General features: G+C 36.2%; 1 protein-coding gene across 1 annotated transcript in view; it reads left to right on the top strand.

Moving 5' to 3' along the window:
• The window catches only part of LOC105066496 (leucine-rich repeat-containing protein 37A-like), a 69588-nt gene that overhangs the window by 833 nt on the left and 53853 nt on the right, over positions 1-14902 (top strand). The gene's annotated exons all lie outside the window — the stretch shown is intronic.

Consider the following 14902-nt stretch of genomic DNA (forward strand, 5'->3'; position numbering starts at 1 on the left):
GTCGAGGGATGTCTCCTGTAGAAATGATAAATGCTCCTACCTCACCCTCGAAGACCGTCTTCACGATTTAAGATCCCATATGCTCTTCTTGAAGAGGGCCAGTCTTTGATCACATCTAGCAATCTCTCCCCCAACACACACACACACACACACACACACATACACACACACACACACACACACACACTCTCTCTCTCTCTCCCCCCCCAACCCCCCCCCCCCCTTCCTGATTGCCGAACAGTCTCTGTCATCGCGGATCCATTGTCAGGAATGGCCTGTGCCAGTCAAAGGAATGTGTTTTTGCCTTTGGAGAAGGGTGCTTTCCACAACCATGTTATCAGGACGTTGCTGTGTGAGTCTGTCTTTGATTGTCCGCAGATTGTCCCCGTGTTCAAGCATCATTATTACAGTTGTTTCCCTTATATGCATCTCTTGTGGACCCTCAGTAATACCTGAGTGATGCTTTTTTCCCAGTTAATTACATACATATGCTGTGTGGGAATTTCACTTATTTTGTTGTAATGTTTAACATCTATGGTCAAGCCATAGTAAATACATAGGGTAGTATTTTGGGAAGAATGTCTGTATATTTTTTTCCAGCAATGGCTAGGTCCGTATTGTTCTGGGAATGGCAACTAGCACATGCTTTCTTGACAACATGTGTATGCTTAGGGAATGAAGAGCTGCTGTGGCTGGCATGTGTGAGTGTATGCCCTGAATGCAGGTGACATTCCCATATGGGGCTGATTTGAGAGTGGTGTACTGTGATAGGGCTGGCAGGTATCTTGGCTGTTTGTATCAGGACCTGTGCACATGTATTCGGGTAGATACTACCTTTAGTGTAATTTTGTTTGAAGTGTTCACTGCTGAGTTTTAGGGATCCTGGAAATACCTAGTTCAGTGGTTCTTAACCTTCCTTTGGGGTCATGGAAACCTTTAGGGCCCTCTTCTCAATAAAACAGACACACATAATTTTGTGTGCGATTACAGTCATCTTGAACCTGGTCCTGGGACCTCAGCTTAAGATCTGTATTATGCAAAAGTGAAAAGACTTTGAATTTTGTGTTTTGCTTTGTTTTGTTTTTCTGTTAAGGATTGGCATAACTTTGGTCCTGAGCAGTAAGCAGCAAAGTAGATTAACTGTGTATCCTTGTGTTTTGTTCTTTGATTACAGTTAGATATTTGTAAGGCACCATTTTCCTATCTTCCAGTAGAAAGATGTATGTGAAAGTTTCAGAAAAAGTTAAAACTGGAGTCAAAATAACTTGTCTAAGTCTGACCAATTGATAATGTATGTTCCTTGCACTATATTCTAAATGTAGCAGATTTCAGCAGGGGTGTCCATGGTCTGTTTTATGGTGCCTATCTGGAATCGTTCTGTGTTGTTTGAGGTTGATCTGATCTCTTAAGGCTTTATCATTCCTGTAGTAGAGTACCTGCTCCATGAAGATTTTTCAGCTTTATTAAATATGATTTCATGTCTTTATTCAGGGTGATATTACCATCAGAATCACCCATTTAAAATTTTTCTTTTAATGGAAGAATTTTAATTATAATTAGGGAATTCAGTCTCCATGTTTGAAATCTGGAAGTAGGCATGAATGTTGCACCATTCTATCATTAAGCAGGGGATAAATATCAGCTATTCGTTAAATCCCTCTGCATCCAGCCTTTGCCTTTTGATTGTATTTAAATCAAGAGACATTTCTTCCAGTGTGTGATAGTGTTGTGATGGACAGTGATATAAAAGAAGCACAGGCCCCAGCTCTCCAGGAGCTTATAGTTCTGATGATATTTTTCACTTAAAGAATCCTTTGGTGACTTCATTTTTTTTTTTTTCATATTTTGAGGCTTCTGAGAGACCAAGGAATTTACGGCATTAACAGCTTTTTGAAAGGCAAGGGAGCTTTGGAATCTTGCATAGAACGTGTTTTATACACCTGAAGAATAGCATTTATTCTAATAATTATGCAGTGTACCTATGAAGTTTGAAAGCACGCTGAGATGGCAAATATTGCATTTTTTATTATCTAATAAACATGACTGAAGTGGCTTATATTATAGGTTATTTTTTTTTGTTCGTGTAGTGCCTCAGGTTTTACTGTCAGAAATTATTTGCGTATCCTAAACCCAAACTGTTTCAAAGTTGCAAAAATGTTACTTTTCTTTGTCAGCATAGTATAGTGATAGATTGTTAAAATCTCAGGGGACAGCATACTTCCTTGATTTAGTATTGCAGAACCTCCTGTAACCAGTCACTTACCTAGTTAAACACCCACACACCACAGAGCAGCTGATCATATAACTCCTATGACTGTGAGAACAGCATTCTCTCTGCCAGATTCAGAGCTTGGAAGCTGGAAAACAATTGCATAGCAGTGAAACACTTAAGGAGTAGTGGTGCCAGCAGCTCGCTCTCATTAGTACAAACAGCTTGCTTTAGTTTTTAGTTTTTTTCAGCGCTCTTCTTCAGACACCCTTCCCTTAGGAGGTTTCAGATCAGCAGCTCCTACTCAAGGGAAGCAGCACTGACTTTCTGCAACTGTGGCCTCAAGATCTGATTTGTGACACCCAGAGCTGTTTCCATTTCTGCTCTCAGTATGGGAAGTAATCTTGTAGTGTGGTAAGAAAATACTTTTCAAGTCCGTAGAAGAAACTTGATTAGTAATGCTGCTGATGTGATTTTGTTTTTGAATGTCTGGAGCCTATCGAAGTAAACTGTAAAGGTGAACTGTTTTTAAAAATCACTCTTTTCTCAAGAGCTTTAGAAAATTTCGCCAGAAGTGTGAATATACTTTTGAGTTTCATTTCCCTTGTTCTAAAAAGTCAGTTGAGAGACAGCCAACAACAAAAAAACCCAACTGTGGATTCTGTTCTATTTTGAACCATAGCCTTTGGAATTAGTTATGCTAAAGAAGGTGACTGCATTTCCTTGCTAGGAACTCCTGGGTCTTGTGCTACGGTTTAAGGTATGATTTTTTTCTCATCTCCTGTCATCATTTCAGACTGTTAGCACTTGGATTTACTTTGATGAAGGTGAGCCGGTGTTGCAGTTAGTGATGGTAGCTGAATGGGGATCTGGGAGACAACCCGTCTCCCTGGAGCCAGGCAGAGCCGGGTTTGACTAAAGCTCCATTGGCTTTCTGGCATTGGACAAGTCACCTTGACCTCTCTAGCCTCAGTTTCCTGATCAGCAGAGTGGGATTTGTTTTGAGGATTAAAGATAGTATATGCAAACTGCTGAAACAATTCCTGTCACATATACATGTTAAGGACTCAGTAAAAGGTAGCGTGTGAGTGACGTGGGAGTGAAACTACAGATCATTTTGGCTTACAGGATTTAGAGGTCTGGTGCTGCGAGCTGCATACTCTCATTTGTGCAGATTTGGGACGAAAAAATTGCAAATATTTGACTTGGAGCACACCTAAGTCTTGCAGGTGCAGTGTGCTTATTGGAACTTTGATTTGTTGCTCTGTGGCTGGCTGAACTTGGTGGAGACAATAAAACTTAGCTCCAAATTCTACAGTGTTACCCACAGGCTGTGCTTGTTTTAAGCCTATTCAGAGCTTATGCGGTGAAAGGGGTATTTTAGGACATTAACGTAGCTCAATGAGTTCTGTGTCCAGGGTTGAATCACGTGCAAAGCCTTGTGTAAATTTTCATGGTTAATGCAAGCCATGAAGTGCTTGGTAGAATCAGTGAAGACATCAGATGCTTCTTCTAGTTAATCTGTTTGTTTATACAACAGTTATCTTTGATTTTTGAAAACACTTATGAACATTGTTTTCTTAAAGGATTCCCATTTCCCTTCTGATCATAAACTGTTATTAGGGCTATAAGTTTGAGTGCATTAGGCATTTTTGCTTTGGTGGGTGAAGGGAAGAAAAGCAAGTTCCCTTTACCTGTCAGATTTTATCAGCTCTCCACTTTGGGCCTATACCTTTAGATTGTGTGTATAGTTCCTAGCCTTGTTTTTACTCAAAAAGGCAGTTTTATGGTGAAATATGACATTTTTTTCCCTTTTTAAACATATTTCAATAGAGTGGTTACTTTGAAAAGTAGATTCAAGGACATGTATATAGGTTTATTCAGTACATAGAGCTTTTAAAATAGGATTTCTTGGGCTCTATAGAATTAAATTACTCTTGTCATTTTTGCAAAATATCATTTTGCAGTGATAAGTCCATGAACCCACAATAGTTAGCTAGAGACTCTTCAGGTAAGGTAGACACATCAGTATTGCATTATTAGCATTTACCTCAAGGGAATCTGCTAAGCCTTCTTTTCTTTTATTATTGAGCCACCTAAGGGCTTCCTGTCAGTGGAATCAGTATTGGATTGCTGATAAAGAGGGACTGGCAAATAATGGTCTTAGACTTGCCTTAGATTTTGCAGAACACTTGAAAAAACAACCTTGCCAGCATGTATAATAGCAACAGCACTAATGCTGTGTGTGCCCAGACTGACTAACAAACACAATTTAGGTGATTGAGTTACATATTTTTTTTCCTCAACTATAATACATTTTGGTAAGTAAACTTTTTCTTGGGAGGGGGTGCTGTTTTTTAAAATTATTTTTTCCAGCTTACTAGAGTCAAATGGTTTAGCAGATAGCTAGTTGCTTCTTTCGTTTCTTGGTAGACCAGTCAATGTGTGGTGAGAAGGGATTGTTGGAAGAGAACAGAAATGGAAATGATGCAAAGAATGGCTCCTTAGCCGGATTTCTTGGTCTTACTATGCAGAGGGTTATAACTAGCTGGATTTCACAAAGGTATATAGTGTCAGGTGATTCCTTTAGTCTTTAATGCTGCTGAAGAATATAGTCTTTAACACATTTATACTTTTCAGCTTTGGAATTTTGATTCAGTTTGGGGAATTCAATGGAAAATGACTTCTTAATTACGTTATGTAACCTATAAAATTAGATTCATAACTAGGCCCTTATGAATTGTTTTCACCCTTTTGAATATATCGCCTTAACATATCTAGAGCAGTATCAGCAGCCTGTCTATGTTGAAATACATGGCAAAGTGTTGTTTTGTTTTGTTTTTTGAGAGGGTGGCAAGGAGAGTGTTTATATTCTCAATTTTGTGGATTAACCTGTGTTTTATCCCAGTTCCTGTGACCCAGATGCCCAGGGGCTTTTCCCGTGTTAATATCCTAGAAGCTAGGGTTTGCAGTTCCCTTGCCTGAAAGATCCTCCTTGTAGGGAATCTTATTTCTAGCACACCAAGCATATAAAGCCATTTAAATTAACTCAGCAAAAATTTGGGAAAAACCTAAATGTTTATCAGTATAGAATTGAATAAATAAGTTAGGATATATTCATGCAATAGAATGTATTTTGTATAGCTACGAAAAAGAGTGAAGCAACTATATACGGCTGTGGAAAATCTCTAAGCTATATTTAAGTGTAATACAGTATGTACTCATTTGTGTTTGGCTTATAAGATTCATCCGTATCATTGTGTATAACAGGAATTAGTTTATCTCATATAATACTCCATTGTATGCATATATGTAGTTTATTTCTCCATTCTACCATTTATGGACATTTGAATTGTTTCTGGTGTAGCTATTAGAATAATGCTCCTCTAGTCACTGTATTCTCTTCTGTACATAAAATTTTTGATCCTTCAAGCATATATCTACTAAGGATTTTTTTTTAATTTAAAAAGTATCCCCCAGCTGATCCATAGGAGAATTATAATGACCTATTTCAAATTAAATATTGAAATATTCAGTATGGCAAAGCAATTTTAAACCTTTTTTTTTTTTTAGTACATTCTCAAAGATCTAGCTTGGATTTTCATGATATTTAGAGAGTTCTCAAGTCAACCTAAGAGCAAACCCCATATTCTTTTATCCTTGAAAGGGGGTTAAATATGATGGAAAATGTCGCTAAAATAATTGCAACTCTTGAAATATTTGTTTTTGTAACTGCTAAATATTTCTTTTTACTGCCTCATTTCGTAATATTGAAATTCTTATTTTGCTAGTTATTAAAATTTTTTACTTAATACAGGGTTTATAACTGCCATATATTTGAATGTTTTGGAAACCCAAGTTTTTAAACAAGTTAGCGACTTGAAAAACTTACTTATACTTAAACTTAAATATAATTAACTTTGTCTTGAATATTTTGAAATTTGGTAGAGCTGCCAACCAGTTGGCTGGTGAAATGTGATTCTGTGTACCCATGCACTGTAGTAACTGCTGAGGTATCATTGTTTCTATTAAAAACTGCATTTGATCAGATTTTTTGCTTTAATTACAGTAATGCCATTTCCCCCTCTTTTTGCCCAAATATGGAAATAATGATTAACATATAAACCTGTATAGTAGTGGTTCTCAACCAAGGGCGATTTTTGCCTTCAGAAGTCATTTGGCAATGTCTGGAGACATCTTTGTCACCAGTGGTGCTCAGGGTGTGCTACTGGCACCTAGTGGGTAGAGGCCAAGGATGCCGCGAAACATCCTGCAATGCACGGTACAGCCCCCCACAACCAAGAATTATTGGGTCAAAAATGTCAGCTGTGCTGATTCTGAGAAATCCTTTTGGAAAGCAGCTTCACTAAACTGATGCTACCTAGTACAGGTAGCAATTTTAGCATTGGCTTTGTTAGATTTGGCATGTGAAACTCAGTAGTTTATCTAGTCTAGAGAAGAAATGAGCTAGGTAATTTTCTAAATAGTAATAGGATTTTAAATATGAATACTAGTTTTAGTATAAGGTTTTTTAATTGGCTGTTTATAGTCTCCTAGTGGGTAAAGCCAGATTATTTTGGAATACAGCTTTTATATAAAAAAGTTATTCACAAAGAGTAAAAGTCCCTCTCCCTCTCTCTCTCTCCTCCCCCCCCCCCATATATATATAAAGTACAAGAAAAACTTTTAGGAGTATAATTTTTTCAAAAGCAGATACATTTTTACTTTTATGATACTAATGTGTGTCTTGCTCTGCTCTAATAAAAGAAGACATTTGGTTGTTTGACATAAGGTATATTTAAATCTTGTATAATATGGTAAGTTAAAAAAAACCTTAATATTTCTAAGTGAGAAAATGGTTAAATTGAATATGGAAAATACATGTATGGTAGAAAAATCATCTATTTTCAAATGGCTAGTTTCCTCCTGTCAGGTTGTAGTAAAGAAGGTATACACTTCTGCATCCATTTTAACTTGTCAGGAATTATGACAATACCCAAAAGATAGTTTGTTCTGCCTTTCAGTCTCTTCAACCTTTTCATCACCTCAGATGGAAAGTGAGATTTTTTTTCTTTAAAGTTGACTTATGTCTCTAAGGTCAGGTGATACAGTGAGTACTAAAAGACATGTCCACAGAAGCCAACTGCTGCAGGGTTGGACTGTTCTAAATCTAGAACTGTTGTTTATTTAATTCCCTGTAGCACCATTTTTCAAACTTTTGGACCATGATCCACAGTAAGAAGCAGTGTGTGCATGCCCACATGTGTTCACTCACATACACACCCGCACACATAACTGAAACAGGAGCGTCATGAAACAGTACTTACTCTTACTATCTGTGACACAGTCTGTTATTTTATTCTATTTCATTTGGGAAAAAAAATTGAATTGGGCCAGGCAGTTTGAAAATCACTGCCCTAAGTTGAGCTTAACAAAACTGATTTTCTTGAGGTAGATGCTAAGCAAATGTTTACTGGATTAAATGGGGGTAGGAGGAATGATAAATGCTGTGCTTAGAGGTATGAGTTTAAAATAGAAAGCTAAGAAATGTGGCATGAAGAAAATCATCATATTTATAACCTTACTTATTCCATTTAGAGGAGTAATTCTTAAAGACCTGAAACTCCGGAAGGGTTAAGTTTGGATCCTCATTTTGCTTAGCATTTGAGCTATGTTCTTCTAAGGAATTGTACACTTACTATTGCTAAACACACACACACACACACACACACACACACACACACACACACACACACACACGTAGGCACTGTCTACCTGTTTATTCATTAAGTTAGATAGAATTGAGGGGACTAACGAATATATACAAAGAGATTTTTAATAAACTCTATAGCATAACCTTTAACACAGAGCCTGGTTTAAACAACAATGTACTTGTGTAGAGTGGTACAGAATAAAAATACATCAAGGACTCAGTAGTGAATTTTTTACTTCTGTGTGAAAATCAGACTCTGGGCTTGGACTGTATTTCAGAGATGGCTCTCAGAAAAGCAGTTGTCAGAACCTAGTTCTCCAAAAAGGCAAAACTTAAAAGTTCCCTGGTTGGAGTTGTCTTCCATTTCTATACCCAAAGTTATGTATACTATGTGTATGTCTATATTTTATTTGTCTATCATTTAATCCTCATAGAATCCTTTGAAGTAGGTATTATCCCCATTTTACCAACAGGGAAATTAAGACAAAGTGAGGTTATGTAACTTGCCAAGTTGAATGTATTCTTTTCTTGGCATTGAGATTTTTGTAAGAAAAGACCCATCAAATCATTCTATTTTGCTAATTGAAAAATTAATTTTAAAATTGAATTTAAAAATTCATAAGTATTTCTGGCTTTTAGAAACCAGAGACTGAGTAAGTAATTTGTTTTAATTTTTAAATTGATGTACAGTAAAATGGACATTTTGGCATGTATACAGCTCTTTGAGTATCAGTACCTGTATAGATTCATGTAACCACTGCCACAATCAGGATACAGAATAACTTCATCACCCCAAAACTCCCTCCTGCAATCCCTTTGCATTCACACTGTTCCCCACCCTGCACTCTGGTGACTGTTGATCTGTTGTCTCTGTAGTTTTATCTTTTGGTGTATGCTATATAAATGGGATCATTCGGTATGTAACCTTTTGAGACTGGCTTCTTTCACTCAACATAATGCCTTTGAGATTCAGCCAAGTTTTCGTGTGTATCAGTTTGTTCCTTTTTATTGCCAAGTAATGTTCCACTTTGTGAATGTACCACAGATTGCTTATTCATTCATCAGTTGAAGGACATTTGGATTGTTTACAGTTTTAGGTGAGTCTAAGTTTACTCTTCTCCAGAGTAAACACCTAGGTATGGGATTGCTTGGTCATATGGTGTGTATGTTTAACTTTAAAGGAACCTGCCAGACTGTGCTCTGTGTGCTCTTTTGCATCTCACCAGTAACATTGCAAGTCCCATTTGTTCTGCTTTTTTGCTAACACTTGATATTGTTAATATTTTTTATTTTGGCCATCCTAATAGCTATGTAGTACTAATTCATTTTGAGTCTTATGACTAAAATCTAGGTGGTAGGCCCAGCTCTGCCATCAACTAGCTGTTGATTTTACAGGAACCTTGTAACTTTTTTGAGCTTCTTTCTTACTTCATCTCTTATATAATAGAAAATATTGAATGTGTCGTAAGTTCTCTTGCAGCTCCTCAGTTTGTTGGTATGGAGAGAAATCCTTGGCAAGAGGACAGATTTGTCTTGGTTGTGCCCCCCAAAAATCTATTGACTGATCTCATCTAAAGTACAAACAGTATAAGCAATATACGTATTTATAAATAGAATTCATATGAAATAACTTGATATTTATAACTATAGTTTAGCTCTAGCTAAGCATAATAATACTGTAACATGTGTCCATCTATAAGCTAAAATTATACACCTAATGTTACGGTTAGCATTGACAACCTAGAGTCTTTTGGATAATATCTGATATTTTTGTAACTGTTTCTTAGTTTTCTAGGGTTATAGTCTACAGTAAGTTTAATAACAGATACTTCATCATTTTCAGTCGTGATTGGGGATCACTTTTTAAGGTTACGTATTTGGGTGCTTGTCCTTAATATCTGACTTGAGTGTGAAATAAATTGCTTCTATATAACATTATTATTTTAATAGCTTCATTATTTTTCTAAAAAATTATACATGCTTATCCAAAATTATTTAAGGATTACAGAAAAATATAAAGGAAAAATAAAAGATCTCCTCCCCAACCCTTAACCCTCTCCTGAGATATCTCTCAATAGGAGCTTATATATGCATAATTGTATGTACCTAGTTATACATAATGAGATTGCATGCTTCCATTCCCACAATGTTCTTTAGTCTTTTTTTTTTTTTTAATGTGGACATACTTCTGTGTCAGTTAATATAAATCTATGTCATAATTCAGATGGCTATGTGGTATGCCGGTGTCTGTGTGTACCATTATTTGTTTCAGGTTTTTGCTATATTAAACAGTGCTGTTATGAATGCCCTTGTATACACATCTTTTTATACCTGTGTCATTAACAACTAATGGGAAATTCCTGAAGGCTGGGTCCCAAAATACACATACTTCACACTTAGGAAAATAGTGCTGAACGGCTCTAAGGAAGGTTACTCCATATTGACACAGCATTCTGAGCTGTAGTCAGCCATGCCAGTTGATGTCAGAAGTCAGTCAGGTTACCTTGGCATTTGCCAGCTTAAGATTGAAGCCATAAAACATATCTAAACATGTTTGTACATGGGTCCTGCTGAAAAGACCCAGCCCATTTGCTAATTGATAGTCTTTACTAAGTAAACTTGAGAGTGTTTAAAAACATCAAAGTTTTAAAAAGTCAATTAAAAAAAATTCACTTTTGAGGAAAACTAATGAAGCAACTCACATTTTTGATTCAAAGAAATCTATTAATGTTGATTACAGCTCAATTTATGTTATCTTGTAAGTGCTCTTTTTTAAAATTAAGACATTTAAAATTTTGGAATAATTTTAGATTTACAGAAAAGTTGCAGAGAGAGTACCTACATATATACCACCTCATCCAGTTCCCTTATTGTTAAATAAAGTCTTACAGAAACTGAGAAATCAGCACTGGTACATTACTGTCAGCTTAACACCGGATTTAATTCAAATTTCACTAGTTTTTCAACTGACATTCTTTTACTATTTGAAAATATCCTAACTCAGGCTTTTAAACTCTATTCTTTAGCTTGAATATCTTCTCATAGATTAATTTTAGTCATACATTGTACATATGTATGTACTATATATAATGTATCTGGATCTTTATATTTGTTTAGACAGATTTGTCTTTGACGTTATTGTCTTCAGAAGTTATCTCTTGATGTTCACAGACATTCAGCCAAGTCCCTTTTAGGGTAGGGTTGAAGATCTTTTCCCCCACCCCCTTGTGTCCATGCAGAAACATGATTTATAACATCATGAGTGTAGCTCTTGCACAGTGGTACCCTTCTCAGTAGTTACCAGTCCCTATCTCCAGGAGCACATGGGAAATAGCTGCCTTTTGTTTACTGGGAAATTAACTTCTGCCAAGTGGTTTCACTGTCTACAGTGTCTGGTTCTGAGAGAATATTAGTATTAGGCAGTTCTTGTAGGAGACAAAGCTGCTGATCTTAAGGCAGAGTTCTATTATATATAGGGTAGTACTTGGATATCTTTCACTCTGCACTTACTAATACAAAGAATCCCTCCCGAGGCAACCCATGGCATCCAAACTCACTATATTAATTTGAATCATTTCTTGAAATAAGTTTAGTTTATGGAAGAGAAGGAAGAAATTTGCAACATCATATGGATACGGACTTTTAAAATCACTTTCCTCCCAGCTTAAATGGAACTTCTGAGTATTCCCCCCATTAGCTTACACTTTTTTTTAAAAGAACAAAAAAATCCTCCTAAGCATTCTAGGAAACAAAAATGGTGGTCAAGAAAAGCTTCATGAAGAAGGTACTTAAGCTAGGTCTTGAAATATGGCTAGGATCTTATAGTCATATTGGGGTGGGTGGTAGAGGGGACAGTGAGTAGGTAAAAGGAAAGAATGACATAATCAAATGTTTAAAGGTGGAAAAAATCAAGATGCATTTGAGAAATAGCATGAGGATGTTAGGTGGGAGAGGAGGACTTTGGGAGCCAAGACTGAAAAAGTCAGTTGGGTTCAGATGGTGGAGGGTTTTTGAATACTTTGCTAAGAAGTTAAACTTTATTCCAGGGCTCAAGAAACCAATAAAGGTTTTGTAGCTAGGGAGTTACATGATCCAAATTCTTTAGAAAAAATGTATTTTAGATGATCTCTGTGTAAAGTGATTTGAAAGATGGAGGCAGAATGACTGCTGTAATCTGTGTATGAGGTGATTAGGGCCTAAACTGGGAGGTTATGTAAGCAGTTAGAGCAGGAAGGACAGTTTTTAAAAATAGGACTTGTTGGTTCATTAGATATTGGGGTAAGGCAGAGGGAACAGCCAAAAATGAACATGTAGTTGGAAACGTGAGGTCAGAGACTATAGCTGCTTCATTTGGATCTTCCATAAACTTGACCATAAAATAAGAACTTAAATCAGTAGCATCCTAGAACTGAGGAAAAGTATGTAGCATTCTTGATTTAGAAACAATGAAATGTGCAGTTTAGAACTAAGAATACATGATATTTGCTGACTTAGGATGGAGGGAGCAAACCAGGGAAGAAGAAGGTAGTTTTTCTTTTAATGGTAAGAACCATTGCCGTGGTCTGTGCTTACATCTGATTTTGATACAACGAAATGCTTCAGCCCATTGTGCTTAAGGTAACACAGCGCCACAGCACTGACAGAGTAAGAAGAGAATCCTGGTTACCTCATAGTACAGCCAGCTTAGAAAACCATCTGAAATGGTCTTCTGCTCACCCTTAAGCCTCTCTCCTGTAAACATGCATGTACTTTGTTTGGATAATGGTTTCTTGGTTGGACCTGTATATATGAAGGTAGCAGAGAATACTGTGTAGTGAGTCAGCTGGAGAACACATATAAAGCAGCCTTAATTCCAGTTCTTACTAAAACAATGGCTGCGTACTTAAGAGCAATCAGATCTAAAACCCTACCCGATCTACATGGTAAGTTCCACATGAAGACAAAAGTTTTTGGTTCAGTTTTATTGTCCTGTCATTGAAAAATTAGAAGCTAAATGAGTATCTGGGATACAGTAGTGGATACTATCTAGAAGGCTGGATTCTTATCTTGACTGATGATCTCACCAGGCAAGTTGTTTTACTGCTAACAAGTTTAACTTTTCTTTTATACTTTTGATCATTGTATGTTGGCATATTTTGGGATTAAAGTTTTATTAAACCAGAAATATATCATATTGCTTACATTATAGTTTTTAGAGGTATGAAATTTAAATTGTGAAAAGAGAAAATTAAATGTAGTCATAGGGGAAGGGTATGTCTCAAGTGGTAAGCGCATGCTCAGCACCCAGCAGGTCAGAGGTTCGATCCCCAGTACCTCCTCCAAGCAGAAATCCATGAAGAAACCTGATTACCTCCCCCTCATAAAATGAACAATACAAGCCCAGAACGCATGCTTTAAATGTAGTCATAATACATATGGAGGGATTTTCAAACTGTATTTTACTTCTTTTGTAATTCCTAGTCATATCAAAAGGTTAATGTAGAATCAATTATAGTTAATAGAAAATATTTTTTTCTTCATTGTTGGCAAGTTATAGTGACCTATATGTTTCTAAATTATGTTATTATTTTTAGTCTTTCAAAGGAAGTAATACAGCTTTTGGAAACAATCTTTGATATTATAGGATTCTCAAATATAAAAAAGAAAAATAGTATAATGAACCTAATATGCCCATCTCCCAGCTTTAACAATTATTAACACACGGCTAATCTTGTATCTGCCCTCACTATACCCCTCTCCCTTCAGTTACTTTGAAGCAATGCTAGACATCATATCATATTATTTATGGGAATTCTTTTTCAAAAATGACAACTAAATACCATTTTTACACTAAAAAACTTCTGAACATCATTAAGTATTCAGTCAGTGTTTATACTTCCCAGTTGACTCATAATTGTTTTTCAGTTTGTTTTTCCAACATTTAGACACAGGCTGGAATGTTGAATTAAGGTCCAAAGAAACGTGATTGGTAAATATGTCTGTTAAGTCTCTAAATCTATAGATCCTCCTTCCTTCCTTTTTTTTTTTTTCTCTCTCTCCTCCCCCCGCCCCTGCCCGATTCCTGTCTTTCTTTTTCCTTGTGGTTTTTGTTGAAGAACCCATATCATTGGTTGTATAGTTTTCAGTAGTCAGGATTGTGCTGATTGTATGCACGTGGTATCATTTAACATGTTCCTCAGTCTCTTTTATTTCCTGTAAATTGGCTTTTAGATTTGCAGGCTTGATCCGATTAAGATTCAGTTTTTCTCATACATAGATGTGGGGCCAGACTAATTGGTGGTGGTCTATAATTCTACCAGGAGACATATAGCACTGGTTGTTTCTTTTTTGGTACTGTTATGGATCACTGATGGAAAGAACAGTTTTATTTTCCTTAAGGTACATATCTGATAGGAATGGCAGACTAAATGCTTGATTCTTGCCCTTCACTTAGCAGTTTTAAAAGAATGAGTTGGTTCTCTTAGTAGCCTCTAAAGGTGACCATTGTATTTAAGCTTATTTGGTGTGTTTCAACCCACTACTGTTATTAATCCTTGTTAATACTCAGTTGTCCTGTTTTTATCTGTTAGGAGCTTATCAGCCTGGCTTCTGAGTCTTTTTGACACAACCTTGGTGGTCTTTGAGAGCTTTCTTGCTTTCCATTATGATAAAATGTTCCAGACTTACGTGTTTCCTGTCCTGTTTCCTTTTAGTGGGAAATATCTGGACCATAATATGTTCTCAGTACTGAGCTAGACACAGGCTGGAATGTTGAAGTAGTATTTTAGAAAGAACTACCTGTTCTCAGGGGGCTTATAGTCTTTAAAGTTTTTATTTTTTATTCATTTGATTTATTTACTTTGTATACATTTTGATATGATAAAATCAGGTTTTGATTTTCCCTTATTTGATTAAAGCAGATCTTTGGTTTTATTGTATGACAGATATATATCAGAATGAGATGAAGTTCTAAAATAAGGTTTTTGTTTGTTTGTTTTTAG

The sequence above is a fragment of the Camelus bactrianus genome, chromosome 16, assembly GCF_048773025.1.
Source record: "Camelus bactrianus isolate YW-2024 breed Bactrian camel chromosome 16, ASM4877302v1, whole genome shotgun sequence".
Lineage (NCBI taxonomy): Eukaryota > Metazoa > Chordata > Mammalia > Artiodactyla > Camelidae > Camelus > Camelus bactrianus.